Raw genomic sequence first — 23,822 nt, 5'->3', positions numbered from 1 at the left:
TTTTTTTCTGGTAGTTTTTCCTCTTCATCTTGAAAATAGTTTGGAGTCTAATGAGGTTCTTGATATTTATATATTAATAGTGAGGAAATTTGAATCTCATACGGATTTTTAATTGTTTTTATTTAAAAAAATGCATATAACACAATTTACAACTGAAAAATTTTACATAGAGCGGATAATGTTCTTATATTCACTCACTCGCGCACCCCTTAGTCATACCATAAAAGCAACCAATAAATCCCTGAATACAATAGGTGGAAAATTTTTTTCAATTCCCCACCCCATGAGAGAGAAACTTTTATTGTTATAGGTAGGAATTGAATACATTAGCCAAATTGCCTTTCTCCCTTGTTAGATACCGTACCTATTCACCTGAAAAAAATTCTATATCATTGACGTAGATATTTTAATTTTAGAAGGATTATGATTATAAGTAATAAATTCCAGGATGCGAAAAATTCGGGAGTGAATAGATGAGGTGAAAATAATGCTGTGACATGAAAAAAATTTTCTCATACGAACCTACGTTTCTGAGTTATAGGCATTTAAAGTTGCGAAATCAGAACTTATATTTAAATATTCGAAGGTTATGAATTTTTAATGGATAATTACGTATGTCCATATAGTATGATTGACAAAATAAATAATTCCACACATCTATCTGAAAGCCAGGGGCGGCTCATACCCAATGGTTAACAATCTGTAACTTTTACAGGAACAACCTGTACAATCTAAAGTACTTTTTGTTTAACTCGATAAAATTTATAGTTTATGAGTTATGTAGATGTAGATCGTTGTTCTTGCCATGGAACCGTTCGCCATAAAGAGAAAGAATTTTAAGAAAATTATCATAAATTGTGTTTATTTATTGAATCTACTCACAGTAAGTATTAGAACACATTTCTTATTGAACTGGATACTTTCGAAACATAACGCCGTAATTCTTTAACATCCATCTAACTAATTTTGGAATGGGCATTTGACTTCAAAATCATTATGCAATGCCCAAGACCACTCATTTTTATCCAAAACTTTTCTACAATTTTTAAACTCATATTCTCCGAAATCTACAGCAACAATCATCTGAATTGTTTAAACAATGTTTCTTTGAACAACTCGTGACACAAAAATTTATACGAGGTTAGTCTCAGAAGTACCTGGCTAGATCTAGAGAGGGCCTCCATTAGAAAGATTTCAGTAAATTTGTAAACATGGAAAAAATTGGTCGACGTTATGTGATACAACACTTTTATTTGAAAGGTTTTGATAAAACGTGGGACATCACTTCAAAACCGAAATAAAAGAACAATCAAAACAATCGACTGAAAAGGAAAAACTGGTTCCGAAGAAGGCAAAGAGTGCAAGCAAGACCATGACGTCGGTTTTGGATAAGAGAAAGCTGTGTGCAAGATGGGTGCCACGTTTGCTCACCATGGAACAAAAACTACATCGAGAAGATGTTTCCATCGAGTGTTTGACAATGTTTCACAAAAATAAAGTCGGAATTTTTCGACGTCTTATAACCATAGATGAAACGAGGGTCTATCAGTTCACATGGACTGAAAAGGGAGAACCGGATCCAAAGAAGGCAAAGACCATTAAATATACTGGTCATGGCGTCGGTTTTTTTGGGATGTTCGTGGAATAATTTCCATTGACTACCTTGAAAACCGAAAGACTATTAACTGCGAGTATTTTGCGAACTTATTGTAACGTTTGAGCGAAGAAATCAAGTAAAAACGGCCGCATTTAGCTAAGAAGAAAGTGTTATTTCAATAGCACAAGTTAATGAACTGAATTGCTACCTCATGTACCCTTTTCGCCAGATTTAGGCCCCTCGGATTATTTTCCGTTCCGAGACTTGAAAAAATAGTTTGGTGGTCGAAGATTTTCCAACAATAAAGAGGTGATTTCGGCAATTAATAATGCAAAGAAAATTGATAAGGATATCAAGTTATCAATAATAAAATTTTTGTGTTTTATTTGTTGGACCTGGTATATCTGGGACCATTCTTGTATACTAATCTCAACACAGTAAAATACGCCTGTTATTGATTAGTTCATACGCTTAAATGATAAGAATCAAAAACAAAGTAACTCAAGCTATCCAAAAACTTTCTTAGGTTGGACAAACAACTTGGGTACATTAAGTAGCTCAGGAAAAGGGAGGACAAGGGAAAACAATACAGTAGATTAATGAAGTAGCAAAGAATCGGAAAGAGTGGATAAAATCCCAATACTTTGAGGCTCGAAAAGGTGTAAAAAGTTCTAGAGAAAACCAAGTTATGAGTGAACATTATCAACGAAAATTCGCAGCAACAGAAGTTAAATTTTGTAAACTAGAGTTATATAATTCAATAGGTGATAAATTTATGGCTTTATATCAAATTGTCTTCTATTTACAACTCTTTGAAAGTTAAAAAAACATAACTTTTGTATATCAGTTTTTTGTATAACAATCATAATTTTGTTATTTCAAAATTCATCTTTCACCTTGTTTCTTCTGATTTTTCATGTAGGTTTTTTGAAATTTTGATGGATTCTTAGCAAATAATATCAGTATCTGAAGTTAAAATTCAGGAAACGAAGCGGAAGTAAATCCCCTAAAGCCACACCTCTGTTTAAAATGTTTCCAATCTCGCGAAACGCTATTTACCGACTCGCTGAAATCCTACCATAAAGAATTTTTCAAACAAAATCCGAATGTTTATAATGTGTATGTCTTCCACCTGTTCTTTGCGGTTTTTTACCGAAATTGCTCAAATTGCTCTCCAGGGGTAGTAGAGGGTGCTAGAATACCACCTTCTACTGATTTTCATTTTTATTTTACGATTAAATGGAGATTATTATTGCATTTTTTCACAAAGAGATATTGGTTTTGCATCGTTAAAATGATATATGCAATTACATTTTGGAAAAAGGGGATAACCAGATTAGATATTAAAACATAAATTCTCCAGAAAAGAATCGAAATTAGTATAGAAAAAGATCCAGATTAGTAGATGAGATATAGATATGAAATTTTGTGACTAAAACATAGATAAAATGATTTTAATGATAAAGGAAAAGCACTAAGAGGAGACATCTTAGATATTCTCCAGACGATAACTCTTGAAGAAACTGATGACTCCGAATAACTAAAGAACAGGTTGGGCAAACAATATGGTAACACCTGTACCAATCTCAGCTGAAGAACCGAAGGGAGAAGCGTGATGAAACTCTTCAAAAATATGAGGTAGACATTGCCCGATTTGTCCGATTCGCTTATCCATCTGCACCAGAGAACATAATGGAATCTTAGAACATCCAAGCATCCATTGATGCTTGGATGTTCTTGGATGAAATAAATGGGACCAGATCGTTTACAGTACAACCACTTTCGATAGGATTGCTTGTAATATCTCTGGGCCATTTTCGAAGACGTGGTGGTAAACGCATCCTAGTCGTAATAGTCACAAAAGAGATTGGGACCAGCGAAAATCATATTTGGACGTTAAGTGAAGCTTCCTTGTGACCTATAATTTGGGTATTGGTCTTCGCAGATATACACCCCGTCATCAGCACCTAATGAAGACTGTTATCCTGTATCCTGTTATTTTCTTAAGAAGGGAAAGTGCAGGAATGGGTCCAGTTGCCGGTTTAAACATCCAGTCCTGTCCATTCTGAAATTTGGTAGACGTGCTGGTAGAAATTTCCAAGGACAACAAACCTTTAAATTGTTTTGATACATTATTTACAGTAGGTTATTGCCGTTTATATAAAATAAATTTTTAGGAAGGCCTTTTTGTTTGTTTATATTCTGGAACCGAATTATCGAGAAATCCGATTTGTATAAAGGAGCTTATTTAGTGTTTAGTAATAAGTTTTAGTGCATAGTTTAGTAAATAGTGACTAGTTTAGTGTATTTAATGTAAATGTATAAATTGATTTAGAATGGGGGGCAATTCACCTCTATACTAAGTTGCTTCACTAAGGAGATATAGGGCATCAAAATCTCTGAAACATTTTCACTTTCAAATAACAAATTTGATGCACTGTTTGAAACTGTTGAGACCATTTAGTAATGGTAAGTAGAGGATGACCATTCTGGAGAGAGGGCACGGGGACAATTTTCATTTAACAAACAAGTGTATGTGTTATTGGTGTTAGGTTTAAAAAAAATAAGACACCATCATAGAAAACAAGTTTACTCAATATATTCAGTTCCTACTTAAGAAATTAGCTAACCTTACATCTTATGGTGACCATATCAATATTAACACTTCTAAGGTGAGGCTGGAGTTGGATCTGACCCTAGCGTCAGTTTTTTATGAACAGCAGTCGCGTAATAGCTTTGAAGGTCTCTGCACTTTAGATAAACTATGAGTCATACTTATTTCTCATTTTACCAGAGTGAGTTTTCCAAAAAGTCACTTCCTAGTAACTTACTTTCGACCTTCCCAAGTTAGTTGAATTATGAAAATATTGTTTAATTTTTTGATGTTATTCATCTGAACTACTATGGAGATAAAAAAGTATATTTCAACTCCAGAAGAAGCTTAAGAAGAGATGCGACGTTAGCAAGAGGAATTCCAAATTGATGTCTAATGAATGGAATTCCGATTATGAAGATTGCGTTCTAATCAATATAGAATATGATTTACTAACTACTTCATAGAAACCAGAAGTTTCGAGTTTCAAAAATTTTGTTTTTCATTTACCAAAACCGAAAGAAAAAGCACGAGGAATCAGATGTGAATTGGAAGTTTTTTTATTATTTATAAACAAATAAATCATTGTTCATCAAGCAAATGAAGAAATAATATTGAAATCAAACCCTCAAAAAAAGTTATTTCTGAAAGTACTGGGTTGAATTCGATCTCATCATGTTCGAGTCTGAATTGACCTTAACCAAGGAGGGTTAAAAATCTTTTATGTTTTGAATAGATAGATGAACTTTACAATCGTATTAAACAATCAATTTAATACAACGTGTATTTATAATAATAATTTTCAGACGATGCTTAAGTCAATCTAGTTGATGAAAACATTTCCAATATTAATACGGTCACTATAAAATGTTAGGTTAGGTTAGCTTATTATGTAATAACTTGAAACAGAAAAACCCACAACTTTTCACTATACATTAACTAAGTTGAGTACTTGGTTTTTGTTTTGTTTTAAGTGGTATAATTTTCATACATGACTCCGCTACTGGAACGGTGAACATTTCAGGTTGAACGGTAGCCGAAGCTACGTAACATCCTTCAGGTCTGCCAACGCTATTTATCACACCTTTCTAGACACAGCATGGTCTTAATCACTGCTAGAGAAATATGAAATTCAACTGATTTAAGGATTCTAGTGACTAATTGGCTCACGGTACACAATTTAGAAACCAACAAAAGATCAAAGGAAACCGTTTTAGAAAATAATTAGTTGAATTATGTACTGATAATCTAAAAATAATAGGATTCGGTTACATTGTATCGTATATAGTTCGGTATATTTTGAATTAAATAAAGCATGTCAAATTCACTTACACTGAAAGCTAAAGTATATTGAAAACGAGAACATTTATTGCTATATATTAACATTTATTTGTAAGGGTTCTTTGGAGTTTTCATAAACTGAGACGGATAAATGTTATACCACATGGCTAAATCATTGAAACTGAATATTATTTAAGCCAACTAAATCACACCTTCGACATTAAGGCTATCAACTTCGATAGAATCGTTGAATGTCAATTCCCTTTCTGGAGTAAGATTGACTATCCTCAGTTTCTGACTACAATATCAGCATATGTGGTTTACCGACACTTCTAAGCTCTATCTCTATCCTGTAGTAGGTTTTTAGTTAATTATCCTACCTGAATTTCCTTACCCATGCCCTTTTTCTGTTGTTTCTTATTCTGAGATACCCATACATTAATGTTATCTCGTGTTTCAGCAGTATTTTCCCGAAATCCGCTATAGAATTTTCATTTGTCTTCAAGAGTTACTTTTTTCACGTTTCTGGCCTTATTTTTGATGTATGTCAAGTTTGATCACTACTTTGTAACTTTCTTTGTTGTCTTGTTTGTTTTGCGAAGCTACATCCTAATCTATCCAGCTTGCTCGTGGTCTTCTTCGTCTCCTTTTCTCTTGTGGTGTCCACTTGTTTAAGTATTTTGTTGTTTAACATTCTCAAAGAATGTTTTCGTTTTTTGTGTCTTCATACACAGTTTTTGCAAACGTTTCTTGTACATTCAGCACATGCAGATTGGTCACACTTCATGCATTTATATTCTGCATTCCTATTCTTTTGGTAATGGCAAAATCGGCAATTTACTCTTCGTTGAAGTTTATCTGCTCGTTTGAAGCACCACTGTCATTATTTGTTCTGATTTTAGTTGACCTGCTTCTGACTTATGTTCCAGATGGAGTATCGGTCATAATGACCCACTAGGTTTCTGCATGGTCGCAGTGAACCAACTCAAGCTATCACAGAATGACAGATCACTGTCACCGACCATATCCGTCAAATGACGGATGTTCCGGTCAGAGGGTAAACTTCAAAAACCACAAAACTTTATTGGCGTTGCATAACCTCTAATTATTAACGAGTTTCAATATTTTTTGCTACATGAACAATACGTTTGAGTGATTCGAGAATTGCAGAAAATGAATATCGGGAATTAAAAACCAAATTTCCAGTTCTTATTTATAATATTTATAACATCTGAAATTATAATTAACACGCTTTTATAAGCTTCACCTGTATGTGGGTTTGTGAGTTTGTTTGTGACTCTTCTTTGGACTAATAGCAAGTGGCTTCTTAGTGTTAGTATATCCTACCACTTTGATTGCGTTCGTCAGTCGAGCGGATTAAGGAGTCAACCTCCGGGTTCGTAGGTCGTGGGTTCAAATGCCGTTTTTTCATCAATTTTTCTTTTTAGAAATTATCAGTGCAAATTTTGTCTTTACATCGAAACAAACTTTACGACTGTCTGCTATCTGTTGTTTTTACTATACTAATGATTAGATCTTGAAGAAAAATCTTATTTTTCACAATAAATCGAAGTAAAAAGATAAAAATAAATATCGTTTAAACAAACTAAAAAACACGTTTTTAAAGCGAATCAAACTAAAAAGTGTTTTTTAGTTTTTTTAAACGATATTTATTGTGTATCTTTGCATATACTTAGCTCAGATCTGTCACTGGAAACATACCTAAATTCCTTTGGTTAAAACGACCACTGTGAGAATAAAATTAATCACTTCACGTTCTGAAGCACATGCTCGACTGAAATTCTGACAAATCTATTTTCTTGGCAAATTCAAATAGGTAATTCGAAATTGTGAAATTACATGCTATTATATATGAATAATTTTGTGGCAGGATACCAAAAAGGTGGATGTGATGATTTATGAAAAGGTGAGAGACTGATGTTTGTTAAATTTAATTAAGTGAAGTTAGGTGGAATATAAATTATTGCAGATTAAATTAAACCAAACATTTGAACACAATAATATGTAATTGTGGATGATTGTGCTTTCTCTAAACTTTTAATAAAGATATATGTAATTATACTCAGTTACCCCTCAGAAAAAGGGGACCTCCATCATTAACTTTCATAACAATAACATAAAAATTTCCAAATAAGTAGTGCTTTTAAAGAGTTCTTATCCTCAGATAGATATAAGGGTCAGAAATTCGACTTTGCTAATAAAAAATAGTCGGATGAAGCCAGATCGGGGCTATTTTGAGGCTGTTAAATCTCTTTAAAGCCACATTCGTGTACAGTAGCCTCAAAAAGCAAAGCTGACTTGAGTTTTCTTATGCTCTGCGCTCAGAAATTGAGGCACCCACCATGCACTAAATTTTCACATATTTAAATACTGGTGTGAGATCCTCAGAAAACTTGGTTTCTGGAGTAGTTAGCGACTCGGGATCTCCCGCGCGTTCCAAATTTCAATTGTTAAAAACGGTGGACACAAATCAACGTAAACAGCCTCCATTCCGTTTTGATTTGTGTTAATATGAATACTTCTTAGGAAAAAAATGTTATAACAGCGCGAAACCCAATTTGAGACATTTTCCAAAACTACTTGACTTGAAGGACTATAAGAAAATGGACCGCAATACGTATGAAGACGAAAAACTACATTCTAGCAGAAAAAAACAATTAAATGTTACAGGCTAAGAGTAGACTTGATAATAATCTTTATATAAATGACTTAGATAAAAACCTCTGGAAATATTGGTATCATAATTTGAAATAAAATTTCAGAAACGTTTAAATATAATTATATAATTATTAAGTGAAGGGTAGACAGAGAATTGCTTTTGAAAACTTCTCAATCAGTTATTTAGGGCATAATCAATCAGAGGTCTTCTAAAATTCCTGTCGGCCATCTATACTCCAATGTGTATAAATAATTCAAAGAGCAAACAGCTACATTAAGAACTATCTAATAATAGTTACCAATGCTGGTATTTTACCACCAAATATCAGAAGAGACGACCTTGTTATAATAAATGTCTCTAAAATTCTTTTTGGCCACTTCCTTAATTATAAGTTTTATGCCACTGGTGAAGTTACTCCGGTCAATAAATACTATAGAGGAAAATAATTAATTACAAGAACTTATAAGCAAAAGTCAAATAGGTGATGAATCAGACCAAAAATCCTCTTGGCAAAAATTATGTAGTTGATGATAAATCCGGCCACTATCAACTATGGAAAATTTTAAGGACAAAAAGCTAAATACGACGTTAGACACCTAATTTTCAATTGCAATTACTCTGGCAAGCATATCCGACCATATTTTTTGCTTCTTCAAGTATAGGACTACAAATTAGGATTTAGATTGATAACCCCTAGGATTATACCAAAAAATAAACATACTTCGGGGGACCTATAGATTATGACTCAATGTAGAACTAGAATATTACCAAGATAATGTAAATTATAGAAATTAGGTAAAAATCACTGAATAGTTTACTATTTGTTATAGCTAGAAATAATATATTACATAACGAGTTTGGAAAATGATACATTTCGCATTATTTACTTACTGTACGAGTGCGAAATACACTTTCCAATGAATTGTGTACACTATTTTTCCTACGAAAACGTAAGAAATTCTTCAAAAGAAACGTATTTTTTTTTTCAAATAAGAAAGTCAATTAAACAATATCACACGTGTGCTGAAAAGTTGAAAAATATATTTTATTTCGTAGTAGTAGAGATGAAAAAAACAAAAATTATGATTATGAAATATTTTATAACTAAAGAACATTAAAAGAACCAATTTTTTGTAACTATATTAGATCCCTAGCAAGAACTAAATAACTATTAATGTTTTTTGTTGTACTTTGTTTCTGAGACGTTATAAAAGTTGAATGTAAAGTTGTTATTATAACAATTACTTAATTGCAGTTGATTTGTAAATCATATTGTGTACTTCTTCTTGAATTTGGCCTTTTGCCTCTCGGCATCCAGCCAGATTCATATTGTATTAGCGTATTCCTTCTATCGTTCCAGACCATATATAACATAAGAAAAAGAGAAGCATTCTAATACATGTATGTTTTGTTATTTTTTAGTACATGTGTGAAATAAACTACTTTCTTAGGTAAAAATGAGTGTGCGATCTATCATTTTCATAAGTGGTCGTAGAAAAAGTTATTTAAGTAACTGTTCTGAAAATATTTGTATTTTGAAAAAAAAATAATATTTTAATTCACTACTTAAGTCTCAATTAAAATTACCTAGATATTTTAACTAAATAAAAAACATTAATTTTCTAGTTATGAGAAAAAAAAAAGGAAACATGATTTGAATGTTAAATAAAACTCTTGATTTACAAGTGTACAACGGCGCCGTGGCTTAGTTGGTTAAAGCGCCTGTCTAGTAAACAGGAGATCGCGAGTTCGAATCTCGCCGGGGCCTATGCGTGTTATGTCTTTTTTAATTTTACAAATTAAATTTTTTGTTACATCAAAGCAAAATTAAAAATCCAAAAGTTTTAAAAATAAATGACAATTTTTTCCTGCAAAGCTGTCGGTCATTATACACTTTTACTGTCACTTTGTTTTTGGCTCTAGAAAATCGAAAAATGGATGGATTTTAATGATCTTGGTCTCAAAATGTTCCATTTTACGGCGGATTTATAAAAAAAATTAGTAGAAATAGATGGAATGAAAATTTCTCATAGTTTTACTGTTTTAAATAGTAAAAAAAACGGTTTTGCAAAATGATCCTTTACAAAAAATTATGGTAATTATACACATTTTTCGATTTTCTAGAGCCAACCTAACCTAACCTAACCTAACCAAAATATTACCAAAAGGGTAATTATACACTTTCGCGGTCACCTGGTTTTTTGGTTAGGTTGAGTTGGGTTAGGTTAGGTTGGCTCTAGAAAATCGGAAAATGGAAGGATTTTAATGATCTTGGTCTCAAAATGTTCCATTTTACGGCGGATTTATAAAAAAAATTAGGAGAAATAGATGGAATGAAAATTTCTCATAGTTTTACTGTTTTAAATAGTAAAAAAAACGGTTTTGCAAAATGATCCTTTACAAAAAATTATGGTAATTATACACATTATTCGATTTTCTAGAGCCAACCTAACCTAACCTAAACTAACCAAAATATTACCAAAAGGGTAATTATACACTTTCGCGGTCACCTGGTTTTTTGGTTAGGTTGAGTTGGGTTAGGTTAGGTTGGCTCTAGAAAATCGAAAAATGGATGGATTTTAATGATCTTGGTCTCAAAATGTTCCATTTTACGGCGGATTTATAAAAAAAATTAGGAGAAATAGATGGAATGAAAATTTCTCATAGTTTTACTGTTTTAAATAGTAGAAAAAACGGTTTTGCAAAATGATCCTTTACAAAAAATTATGGTAATTATACACATTGTTCGATTTTCTAGAGCCAACCTAACCTAACCTAACCTAACCAAAATATTACCAAAAGGGTAATTATACACTTTCGCGGTCACCTGGTTTTTTGGTTAGGTTGAGTTGGGTTAGGTTAGGTTGGCTCTAGAAAATCGAAAAATGGATGGATTTTAATGATCTTGGTCTCAAAATGTTCCATTTTACGGCGGATTTATAAAAAAAATTAGGAGAAATAGATGGAATGAAAATTTCTCATAGTTTTACTGTTTTAAATAGTAAAAAAAACGGTTTTGCAAAATGATCCTTTACAAAAAATTATGGTAATTATACACATTGTTCGATTTTCTAGAGCCAACCTAACCTAACCTAACCTAACCAAAATATTACCAAAAGGGTAATTATACACTTTCGCGGTCACCTGGTTTTTTGGTTAGGTTGAGTTGGGTTAGGTTAGGTTGGCTCTAGAAAATCGAAAAATGGATGGATTTTAATGATCTTGGTCTCAAAATGTTCCATTTTACGGCGGGTTATATAGAATATAGTACGAAACTATTCATGAAAATTGATTGTTTTTCATCGATTTCATTTTAAGCTATAAAAACTGAAAAAATCATTCTTTTTGGATTTTTTTTAAAATTGTTTATTAATTTATGTAGAATACAAAAAAATATAAGAACTTTATATGATAATGAGATTATTTTTTGTAAAGGATTATTTTGCAAAACCGTTTTTTTTTACGATTTAAAACAGTAAAGCTATGAGAAATTTTCATTCCAGCTATTTCTACTAATTTTTTTTATAAATCCGCCGTAAAATGGAACATTTTGAGACCAAGATCATTAAAATCCATCCATTTTTCGATTTTCTAGAGCCAAAAAACCAGGTAACCGTGAAAGTGTATAATTACCAAGCTGTCAAAATTAATATTAAACGGAGAACACTAGGAAAAAGCTAAGAATTTCTAAAAATGTTAATATATTCATATAGCAAAAGATTTTTCAACAGTCCAAAGGATAATTATATAAATAACAAAGTAAACTAGTCAGTTATAAAATTAAAACCCAAAAACATTAGAGGTTGAGTGCCAGCGACTAATAGTTTATATTATTAAGTACGAAAATACATTTTTGTTTATATGGTGTTAATAAAGTATTTGCAATGAAACTCGTACTCGTAAGTATTTAATAAAGAAGACGTTCCGAACTAGTACAAGAAATCACAACTAAGAGTATACACTACATCTGACGATTTTTAATCTGTTGAGATAAGGATACGCCAACGTGGAATGGGCATATTTCAGGTAAACGAAAAGGTAGTCCGAGTACATAATGCAACTCGTAACGGATTCATCAAAATTAGTACCTGGAAATTAGTATCTAATCCACGTAAAAATGGTAAATCCAAAAATTCTAGCCTGATATTTTTAAATATTTTAAATCGCGTTTTATCATTAGGTAGGAGAAATGAATTTCTAAAATTTGCCGAAGTTGTAACTCATAAAATTCCATATAACATAATAATGCATACTTGCAATTGATTAAAATTCACTCTCAACGTTGCCACCACCCTCAAGTTAGTTTAGGCTGCATTAATTTCTGTCACGAGTTGGCGCAGGCCCTTTAAATCCCGAGCTGCATAATCTTCCATCACGAGTCATATCTTCATGATAACCACGGTCACGAGTTGAACATGACAGGGACATAAGTGTCAACTACCAATTATAAAATCGTACTTAAAAACGAAGTTGTACTGATGTTGATGATGATGAAATTAGCTTTCAAAATCGCAAAATTTACTGTTAAAGATATTGGTGAATAATAATATCTGCTAATATCACAAGTAGAGTTTTGTCAAGGTTCTTAAAGTTGAAGAAGAAATTGATTAAAACAAACAAGTTGATTAAAATTCAGAGAAGTCCTAGACTTCACCGTCCTAGGAAAAGTACTTGAGAATTGGTTATTGAAGACTTTACCAATTGTTATATAAGACAATCAGACCTATAATGTGTTGTCTAAAGTAAACAATTTCATCTAAGCTGAGCTACAAAAACTCTGAACGAATGATTGAAGACATTTTTCTTCTGCTTTCATATTTGTTTAACAATGAAAGCACTCAAATTCTATTCATCAACGTGGTATGTAATAAGTAGTATGTAAGTATTGAAAGTTTTTTAAAGGCCACGTTTATTAAAAGAAGAAGACATCATATAATAAACTTCCATATAGATCGTGATGTTTCTTTCACATCAGGTATCAATATTTTCTTGAAACTTTCTCAAAACATACAGTGCTAAGTTTTATCAAAATTTTACTTCAAGATCACACTAAGCGACTTTGAACTAAGGTAAATTTACTTAAATTATGATGTAAAGGATACGTGTTGAACAAGTATAAAAACAGTGTTTTTAAAGGCATGACCAAATAAGGCAAATTTGAATATTTGATCAGGAGAACATATTATTGAGTAGAACACTTGTTGCATCAACTCGAACTGACTTGAAATTTTTACAATTCATTATCAATATTCAATTAAATATAAACAAAGTGATCATTATTTCTTTATTTCTTATTCAGTAGAAATTTCACATAATTTAGTCCATTACGTGATAGAAAGGATTATCAGGAGCATAGGAATGTAAAGAATTATTAATTTGGATGTAAAAAACATTAGTCTATTTATATAGGAGCCAATTTTTATTTTTTAAATTCATTATTTGCGAATTGAAATTTTCAATATTTTACAAACATTTATTGTCAAAAGAAATTGTTCCAAAATTACTATATATGAAACTATATATTCTTCACCCTGTACATGGTACTTCTCGTGAATAAAGGGTATTTATAAGGAACTCATATTATTGAAAAAGAAACTGATGAAAAGTTTGGAGATATCTCAAATTTTTTCTGTTGCAACTCAATTTGCTTTATATTATATCATACAAATAAATAATTGTTATTTCACACACTATATATAGGAAATTATTATTGATTCCAGCTACATCCTATATTTTTAAACAAATTTATTATATTAACAATTATTTTCTGCTTGTTCAATTGAACCATTGTATTTGAAATGGAAGTTGAAGAAGAAGAAGAAGATCCACGTCAATAAATAAAGCCTTTTGGGTTCAAAGGGTATGCTTCAAAACAAAAAATGGTACTAGGAGCGCATAATATTTGAGCAAGTACCAGATACACGTGTGAATACTATGAATCGATGAATGGTACTCGAGGAAGTTACGTATTTGGTGACACCGAGGTATACCTATTTTTTGATTTATGCTTGCTATAAATTTGAATAAAAATGTAGAAAATAAATAAAAGAATTTCGCAGATTTATCTTAGTCTTAAGTATTCAGTTATTTTATATTTATATTTTCTCTCCAATTGTTGTAGTATTTACATTGTTGTCAAATCTTTTGTTATTGATAAAAGCAGGTTTTTTGACAAAAATAAATATTTTTTGTTTTTTCTTGGTTTTTATGTGTTTCTTTATTCTAGCTGTAAATAGACGACATTTCACCGGCTGTTAGTCTGTTATACCGTTAATTTCTTGATATGTATTTCCAATATTAAACATATGCGTTTGTTTAGTTTTAAGAAGTGTTTCAGATCGGTATTTTTCTTAGTTTTTATGATGTCGAGTAAAAATTCTATCATCAAACGCAAACATAAAACCTTAACTCTTCTGGAAAATAATTGAGATATAGTGAAATTCCTACAGCCATATCGGAAATTCATTGCATTGGAAAATTGAAAATCCCCAAATTGAAGAAGCCTTCTATGCTCCAACAACAGAGAAAGAGATATGCCCCAATTTTTTCACCAACAAATTACGCAAAAAGATGATTTTCGCGTTAATGTTTAGCATTGAGGAATTATCTGCTGATGAGTTAGCTGTTTATAGTTTTATTACAAATCTAAATGGAAAAATCACTGAACTGGGCCTTACAAGTGTACAATAACGTTGAAACTGGCTTGAATTGGCGTCAACTTCCAACGAAAACATTTTTAACATCGGATGAGCATCTGGTCGAAAAATCCAAGAAGAAGAATTACGTTAATAGTATGTGTACAAATAGTTCTGGAAGTCCTATGCTAAAACTGCTAGTTGTGGGTAAATCCAAGCATTCTAAACACCGAAAAATTGAAAACCTTCCAGTTGTTTATAAGGATGAGACACGTGTGTGATACAGGAAGTGTTCAATCTCTATTTGTGTCTGTAAAAAAGCACTTGAAGAACAAAAAACTGTCTATAAAAGCACTTTTACATCTAGATAACGCTCCTGGATATCCAAATATGGATGACTTAAAAGTTGGAAATTGGCTACATACAGGTAATTCTTTTTTGGATGATAAGACTTCTTTTTATAGTTTCGAACGTTTTAGGTTACGTATTTCTGTAGATTCTTTCCATGTTAAGTTAATCTGTTACAATTTTTTCTTGATAATTTTTCTCCGTGTTTTTACAGATCTGTCCTCTTCTTCTTTTGCCTTTGGTATTATAATTTAATGCTTGTATGGTTAAGTTTTTTGCTACCCATCTTCATTTTTCATAATTTAAAATAATTTTTTCTTCTTAGCTTTCATATTATAGGTGTTTTAGGATGGGTTTGAAAAGCCCGTCGTCCTATGTATGATTTATTGCACGACACGCTTTTTATTTAAACCATGTATGTGACTGGAATCGAGTGAATTGATTTAAAAAATCAATATGTTAGGTCGGTTTCGATTAGGATATCATAAGTTTGTAGCTGGTAGAAATCTTCTTCAATCTTCATTTCAGTAGTAAATGAATCATAATTTTTAACATACCATTTCTATAATTTGTGTTGATTTAGAGATCCAGTAAAGTATTGGGCAAAACCGTAACCTCTAACCGCAGCGGGTAAAAGTTACTTTAAATTCATACCTGTGAAAGTTTAAGAAAAAAAGGAAACAAATAACGGAGACAGATTTGTTATCAGTTTTGAGGACTTTCAATTTCGTTTTCCAGATAAGAAATTTTGTCTGTAACTGTGATGTTACAAACTTATTTCCACTAATTCACTCACAATTATAGTACAACTTGAATATGGCAAATTTCAACATCTCTAATCAAATAAGAAGAAGTCACCTCAAAAGATTTTTAGATTTATTTATGTAGATATCTGTTGAAACATTTGGTTTCATTTTATACAATGTCCAATCTCTTCTGAGAAAAGATTGTATGTAACCAAAACTTGTCAACGTTGAGGGTACTGCGGGCGATGCTTCCTGAATCTGTTAAATTTCAGAAACGTGGATGACAGTCAAGCCAAAATAACACAAAATTACGCAGAAGTAATTAATTCAATTTCAAGAAAAAAAATTAAAAGACATGTTAATTGGATTTTGCTTCTTTTCAGTTTTTGTTCGATACAGATCATGTGTATTTCATTCCAAGTACCTAGGCCATCACCATATGTTTAAAAAGTAAATTGAAATTGAAAAATCGAATTTCATCGAATTATTTTCATTTTGTATTCATTCAATTAATAATAAATTAATATGTCGAACTGTATATTAATAAAAATATACTGCAGTGTATTTTTAAAGTTGCAAGCAAACTAGTTTTTTCTGTGTTGATCCCATTGATGATTGATCATGATGATTTGAAGAATAAAGAAGAAAACATGAAATGATGATCGTCCTCGGTTATCAGGTGAACAGAATCGTGACGCAGGTAGAACAGGTGTTTGGTAAAAGTGAGTACCAGTACGCACGTGGTTAGAATCACGACTAATGTTAGTCAGGTACAAAAAAAGTGGTGGATCTCATGTTTTTTTACGTTTTCTCAACGTAGTTTGTTTGTGAATTCGAAATCTACTAATTTAACCAACAAATAGATGCAACACGTGAAAATGATATTTTTCAATCAAATACTTACTTTTCAAACTTTATATTAGGCCTTTCACATTTAACAGTCAGTTAATATCATATGTTTTGGACTAATTTTACTAAGTTTACTTACTTAATTCGTTGAACGTATGGAGAAAAATAAATATCGGAAAATCAATTTTTATATATTATGGTTTTAGGGCTATTATTGCATGATTAGAGTACCATAATTAAGAGATTTTGTTGATAATGTCAACATTTCTACACAAATAGTAATATTTAACATGAAAAAACTGTAGTCCAAAATTTGTGAATTTAAATAAATGCACTTTAATGAAACAATTTTCGAGATATTTTGAGTCAAAATATAAAAATTGGTTCTACTTTTTTCTTCAACGCTATTTGGATCAAGCTCTAAGCCGTACCATTTCTTATTATGTTCTTTAGATCGTTTTCTCTATGCTGGTAGTAAATTTTATGTGTATTTCTAACCAGGAAGATTTCGTATAATTGTTCTGTTTAGTTAAGAAAACTATTAACGAGAAAATTGGCAAGTTATAAACATCGTAGTTGTGAGATTTCTCCTGAAAAGCTGCAAGCAAAATCGTTTTATTAAAATGTGAAGCATTCTTGGAAACGCTGTTTATTACATAATAAAACTAAATAAATAATCTAAACCAGTTTCTCATTAAATGACAATAAAAGAAATCTATGTAAATACGCCCCTACCGCAATACAAGTGCCTTCTAAATTCATGTGACAAAATTAAGGAGATAATTTTTCAAATGAAATTACGATGAGTGTTTCCTATAGCAAAATTTCCTTACCTTACCCTTGGAAATGGTTGATTTACTACAAAATGAGACAAGAAATCTATTTTCTACCATCCCGTTTATTGTTTTAGACAGTTTCAAAAATTTTGTGACCTTTAGTCTACAGTAATGTCGATCAATTGTGAAAACGTTCATTAAATATTATCACAGGTTCGTGGTAGTTACGGCCAGCTTCACTATAAGAGGATGGTCCCAAAAGTATCTAGCTCAACAAAGAAAACAAAAAAATTTGGAAAAAAATATATTTATTTTTTAACGTAATTTTCCTTCAACTTCCTAAGATGGTTCAATAAGTTCGATACCCTCTTCATTATTGACAAATCTTTGACCACCGAGTCAATTTTTTCATGTCTGGGAACATAAAATGATCCATGTGGGTTAAATCTGTCATATAGGGTGTATGAGGTAGCAATTCAAAATTTAATTCATTAATTTTGGTCGGCCAAATGTTGAGGTTTTTGCTTGATTTCTTCGCTCAGACGTTGCAATAAATTCGCCGTTAATAGTTTTTAGTTTTTCAACATAATCAATGACGATTATCCCACGCGCATTCCAAAAAACCGACGCCATAACCTTGTCAGCAGATGGAACGGTCTTTGTCTTCTTTGAAGCCTTTTCTCCCTTTTCAGTCCATTGTTTTTTTTTTGGATGTGAAGTGATGAACCCACGTTTCATCCATGGTTATGAAAGGCGCAAGAATTTTGCTTTATTTCCGTGAAAAATTGCCAAATACTCCATGGAGCGGCACCCATCTTGCATACAGCTTTCTCTTGTCCAAATTTTCAGTTAATATTTGATGTACTGCAGTTTTTGAAATGCCTTCTATGTCTGCTAGCTTACATAATTTCAATCGAACGATCTTCCACAATTTTATGGATTTCTGAAGTTCTCACCTCATTTGATCTGCGATGCTGGTCTTCGTAGGTCGTACGGCCTCGTTCAAACTCTGCTACTCAATATTTTACTGTTGGTACGAAGGATCACTCTCACCCAGAATAGAATCTAGTTCAGCTTTTATATTGGTTGGGTTAAGATCTTTACAATGGAAACTTGTATCACATAACGATGACCAATTTTTCCATCTCTACAAATTTACTAATACAGTGGTTTTCTTAAGCAACTTCCGCCATCTCCAGGTCAGCCTAGGTACTTGTGGGAGCATTTTAATTGTTGTGGATAAGAAATTGCTCAGTTAATTTTACTTCCTGTCAATTTTATTTACAATCAATTATTGATAAATGCTTGGTTTGTCGACATCAACCACGGTACGTTCTAAACATTCAAAATTATTTATTCGGAATAAATAAATCGGTAGAATACCTCAAAAATAAAAAATTAGGTAATTTTTATTATATCGGTTGTCCAAAATTGAAGTAAAACCAGTGTAACTTTATTTGTATTGTACCAAACCCTTTCCAACGAAGTACCGCACGACTCCCCAAAAAATCTAAGGTGGTATGTTATAAAACACCTCAATTAAAATAATAATTGACGGGTTCGAGGATCGAAAGGGATTATATTCAATATTCCCATCGTATCGTGATAATAAGAGAAATGAAGCATCACCTGAAACTCAATAAGATTTTATTTTGAGAACGGAAGTGGACGTGAGAGGTTTATGAATAAATAATAGCGATTCTCAACTGTTGTACCAATTTGTTATAAGAACCTATATTTCAAAATAGATTTGTAGAGGTAGAAAGAAACACGAACGAAAACCATTAGATATTTATAGAAACATCTTTAAAAAAAGTTATTTCAATTATGAATATACAAACAACAATTTCCTGCTATTTATTTTCTGCCTACGGTCGTGTTTTGTTTTAATTTTATGTTTCTGACGCTACCTGGATTATGTACGTTTGAATGTTCTGATATTTTTAGTTATACGATTATTGCTGGCGTTTCCGTATGCTGTAACATTTTAATCAAAAACTAGTACAGCAAACACGTACTATGTACTAAAACTAATATGTGAAATTGAAGCGATAAACGAATTCCGCAGTATACACATAATCGAAATTGTTGTTTTCCGCCGATTCAGTACGAAAATTGGGGGGTGTAGAATTACAAAACTATAAGTGACTCTTTAAACTAAATTTCTACTCGCCATTTTATGTTTAAAATTCTCTTGTCACAATGTTAGTTATTTTACCATACTCCTCGCAAAGGGTTTGACCGATTTTTATGAAATTTTATATGCATATTCAGTAGGTCTGAGAATCGGCCAATATCTATTTTTAATACACCTAAAAGTTAAGGGTGGACAACACTGAACGTTCTCCTAAATTCTTTTTATAATGTAGAGTTAGAAAATGCATACAAACGTAAATTTTCACTTTCCTACGATCAACCCTGATTTTTTATTTGTTAATTATAAACTTTAATTATAAATTTATTTAGCAAGACTTTTATTTTTATTTTGTCATGACTTACAATTAAAAAATTAATACTATTCTCAATTTTTCACCTATTCTACGATCAACCTCTATTTTTCCATCGCGATTTTTTTCAATTTATCCACAGATTCGAAATAAGGTTGCAGGATGACAATCGACTATAATAATTGTAGTACGATAAATTCTTATTCAGAGTTTATAATTTCAATTTCCTTTAATTATGTTTTTTTTTTCTCAATTTAATTCAATAGGTTTCACTTTCCTATTAAACACAAGTCTTATGAGCTCTCACCAACAACGGCCATAATCGTACCTGTACATATTGTACTTAACATTTTTCAACACATTAACATTTTGTTTTATTATTGTGACAGGTAAGTAAAATAATACTATAATAAGTCATTGTTTTTCACTAATAAGTATTTAAATTTGTCTATGTCAAGTTATATTTAAAATATTAATTGATATTGACAATTTCCATGATCATATTAATCAATCACTTGTGATTGTGATTAATAATTTTAGAAATTGGAAATGTTGAGTATCAATATTCATATTGGTCGCACAACTAGAACAATTGATGTCTTGCGACGTTAGACAGCTTCGCAACACGTTACTAGAATCCCCAGTGTCATAACTAGTAGAAATCGGAAATACATTATTAGATGATGACGATCCAGAATCTGCTATGTTGTTAGAGTTTTGGTGAATTTTTTCTACCATGGCAATTATATAAACAATATAATGGTCAATATACCTCTCAGATACCATAGGGTACAATGTAGTGTATTCACGGAAATAGTATGGGTAAGTAGCTGTGACTTACAACCATAAAGTACAGTCGACCTAATCAACGTTTCTTATAATCATATCTTTACTGCTTATTTACATTCTGTTTTCGATTTTAAAATGTATTTGTTATTTGGATGTCAATATTATGCTAGTTCACATAGCCGATAAACATTTTTCGAAATTTTTTCCTCCACTTTAAGGCCCTGTAAGAACTAAGGGATGTAATTTGGTATAGAGTTAAATCATCATATTTTGGGCTTCCCTATACACATTTTCTCTGCGTCAGTACTAGTTCAGGACACATTGTATATTAAGAGAATACACTTTGATACTAGATTGTTAAAATCTCTCAAATTCATGTTTATTCTATTTGCTATTTAGATGTCAATATTATGATGGTCACACAGTTTTTTTTTGCTCCAGTCGATAAACATTTTTCGAAACAATTGCCAGAAATAACCGTCGGTTCGTCTCGATGGTTCCATTCGTTTTTTAGGATATCGCAAAGGTGTGTGATGCTAGTTGAACACTCCTTTCTGACTTCCCTGTCCAATTTGTCAACAAAATCTTAATCGGGTTGAGGTCGGGCGACTGGGACGCCCAAAGTATTACTTTTAGTAGATTTTTCCTTTTCAATTCTCTCAAATACTGATTGAGATCGTTATCATGCTAGAAGATGAACTTTCTGCTGAACAAGCGCCAGCCAGAATGTACTACATTTTCCTTTAATATTTTTATAGCTTTTTCCTTCCAAATTTCTTAAATTTTTAACAGGTCTCACCGAGCCTCCACAGTTGACATTATACATGGATCTAGCATCCGTTATTCCTTTGACCTGCGCACATACACTCTTTTTTTAGATCCAAAACCTAAAATTTTGACTTATCTCTCCATAAAGCTTTCTTCATGCATCCTATTTTTATGTTCTTTAGCCTACTGCAGCCTTTTAATTTTATTTTAACGTATTGAAAGAGGTTTCTCCACTGCGACCGTTCCAAAAAGGCTTCTCTCCATCTCCTTCTCACGGTGACCTTCTCTCTAGTCCCGTGAGTCGTCCATCAAGTTACTTTCAGCGGTCACCTTTAATATTTTCTATCGCCAAAGCTCCTGGTGGATGCATTTTTTTTCACGGTACATCAAACTTGTACCTAGACTATGAATATTTATGATTAATGCACTCGTTCCAACTAATAGTTTCTTGGTTTTATCTATTTTAAGACTTAAAAGTCTGAATTTGAGAGAACGAAAAAAAATTTGTATACGAACTTTACAAAAAGATGTCTTGGCCAAAAAGTATAAATCACAGCACGTTTTTGCTTCTCATAGAGCTAACTATAACTAAACTACAATCAAAAACAACGAAGATATAATTCAAAGTTGAAGAATAGCAACCAAATCCGCCGGTACTTGCAAGTTTTAAATTTTGGCACTCACCCTTCAAAATATAAACATGCCCTCGTACTGTACAAATAATGGACAGTATTATTTTTAGTTGGTAAGACGCCCTTTCGACCTTCGCTTGACAACATGAAAGAGGAGTTTGTTAGATTGTTGTTTGTTGTTTGTTATTATTTTGAAAATAACGAATGAATTATGGTGTGGGCAAAAATTTTTGACCCGTAGTGTATGTATATAAGTAGAAAGCCTGTCTTAAATTTGTAATGATAAAAACTATTAAAAATTTCGAATAATATTTTTTATAAGGAAAGAAATATTTCAATTTTTGTGATAATGGTAGTGTACCATGGTTAGGTTAGGTTAGTGCTAGGTGATAATGGTGATGTACCATGGTTAGGTTAGGTTAGATTTGTGAAAATGGTGGTGTACCATGGTTAGGTTAGGTTGGGTTTGTGATAATGGTGGTGTACTATGGTAAGGCGTAAAAAATGTTATCAATATTTAACCTTTCGGGATTTAATACCACGTAGTTTTGTATGATTTTACTCTACATGAAGGAACTTTATTTCTCAAATAGTTGATTTTGATTAATTTATTTTATTTAAATTTTCGTTTTTGCTTATACTACGTCGACTTCAGTATTTCTGCACTCAATAAATTTCTACTTCACAGATAAACAGATACGTCTGTCTGGTGATTTTACTCCAGCTGTTCCTACCTGGTATTAACTAATTAATCAGGGGGTAAAAATATCATCTAAAGTACCGTGTGTGTTGTAAATAAAATAATTTTAAACAAAGCTCTTGTTGAGGTTGTATATATTCGAAAAGAGAAAAAAAGGAAAATTTTAATTTATCTTGCTTTAATGTCGACACCTATAAAACGTTACAAAAATAGTCGATGTTAATTATTTTGGCACCGACTTGTTGTCTCACTAACTGGTATTAACGTTGTAAACGATATGCCACGCCTCATAAAATACCTGGTGTTTTTTTTAGTGTATTGCGGTTTGAGGAACATAAATTTAATAAGTAAACACTAACTCGATTCATTCCTAATAGTGTGAATTTACTTAGTTAGAAACGATCCATTTCCTAAAACTAAATGTACTGGAGAGAAACACAAACAAATTCTATATTTACATCGTTAGTAGCGTGATTTCTTAATTTTTTTGACCATAAGAATAAAGGTAATTTGGAATTCCATTAAAATCTTTTATTATATAATTTCATACAATGAGGATTCGATTTTCAAGCAAAAGCAGGCATGTAACTGTCAATATAAATTAATTTTAGTACATATTTAATGTATTTGTAGTTGAGAAATGTTGAATTATATTTGGGGACTAATAAATAATCAAAAACTACTCAAAAATCATTTTTATGGAAATACTAGCTGACCCGGCAGACTTAAACAACCTGAACATTTTTATACAATAAACTTAGAACAATCGAAAGAAATCCTTTCTTTATCAACGCAAATAAAAAAAGTTTGATCTGAATAAATTTTTATTATTATTTTCAATTAATTACACAGATTTTTCCTGAAAAACTAGCTATTTATGAGGTTTCAATTTGATATTGACAGACACACACAGTTATGATACAGTCAATCGATTTAAACCTTTCTGATAAATTATATTTTTTGTTTTGTTTTGTGGTGCTT

The 23,822-nt window shown here is 31.5% G+C and overlaps 1 protein-coding gene and 1 non-coding gene across 2 annotated transcripts in view; one reads left to right on the top strand and one right to left on the bottom strand.

Annotated features, from left to right (window-relative positions):
- The window catches only part of LOC130452972 (zinc finger protein 1), a 614,038-nt gene that overhangs the window by 582,931 nt on the left and 7,285 nt on the right, over positions 1-23,822 (bottom strand). The gene's annotated exons all lie outside the window — the stretch shown is intronic.
- Positions 9,846-9,919, top strand: Trnat-agu (transfer RNA threonine (anticodon AGU)). Its single transcript has one exon. It is a non-coding gene; the product is annotated as a tRNA-Thr (tRNA).

Source organism: Diorhabda sublineata, chromosome 2 (genome assembly GCF_026230105.1).
Source record: "Diorhabda sublineata isolate icDioSubl1.1 chromosome 2, icDioSubl1.1, whole genome shotgun sequence".
In the NCBI taxonomy this organism is placed as follows: domain Eukaryota; kingdom Metazoa; phylum Arthropoda; class Insecta; order Coleoptera; family Chrysomelidae; genus Diorhabda; species Diorhabda sublineata.
The sequence above is the reverse complement of the archived record's forward strand: the minus strand, read 5'-3'. Positions and strand labels throughout refer to the sequence as shown.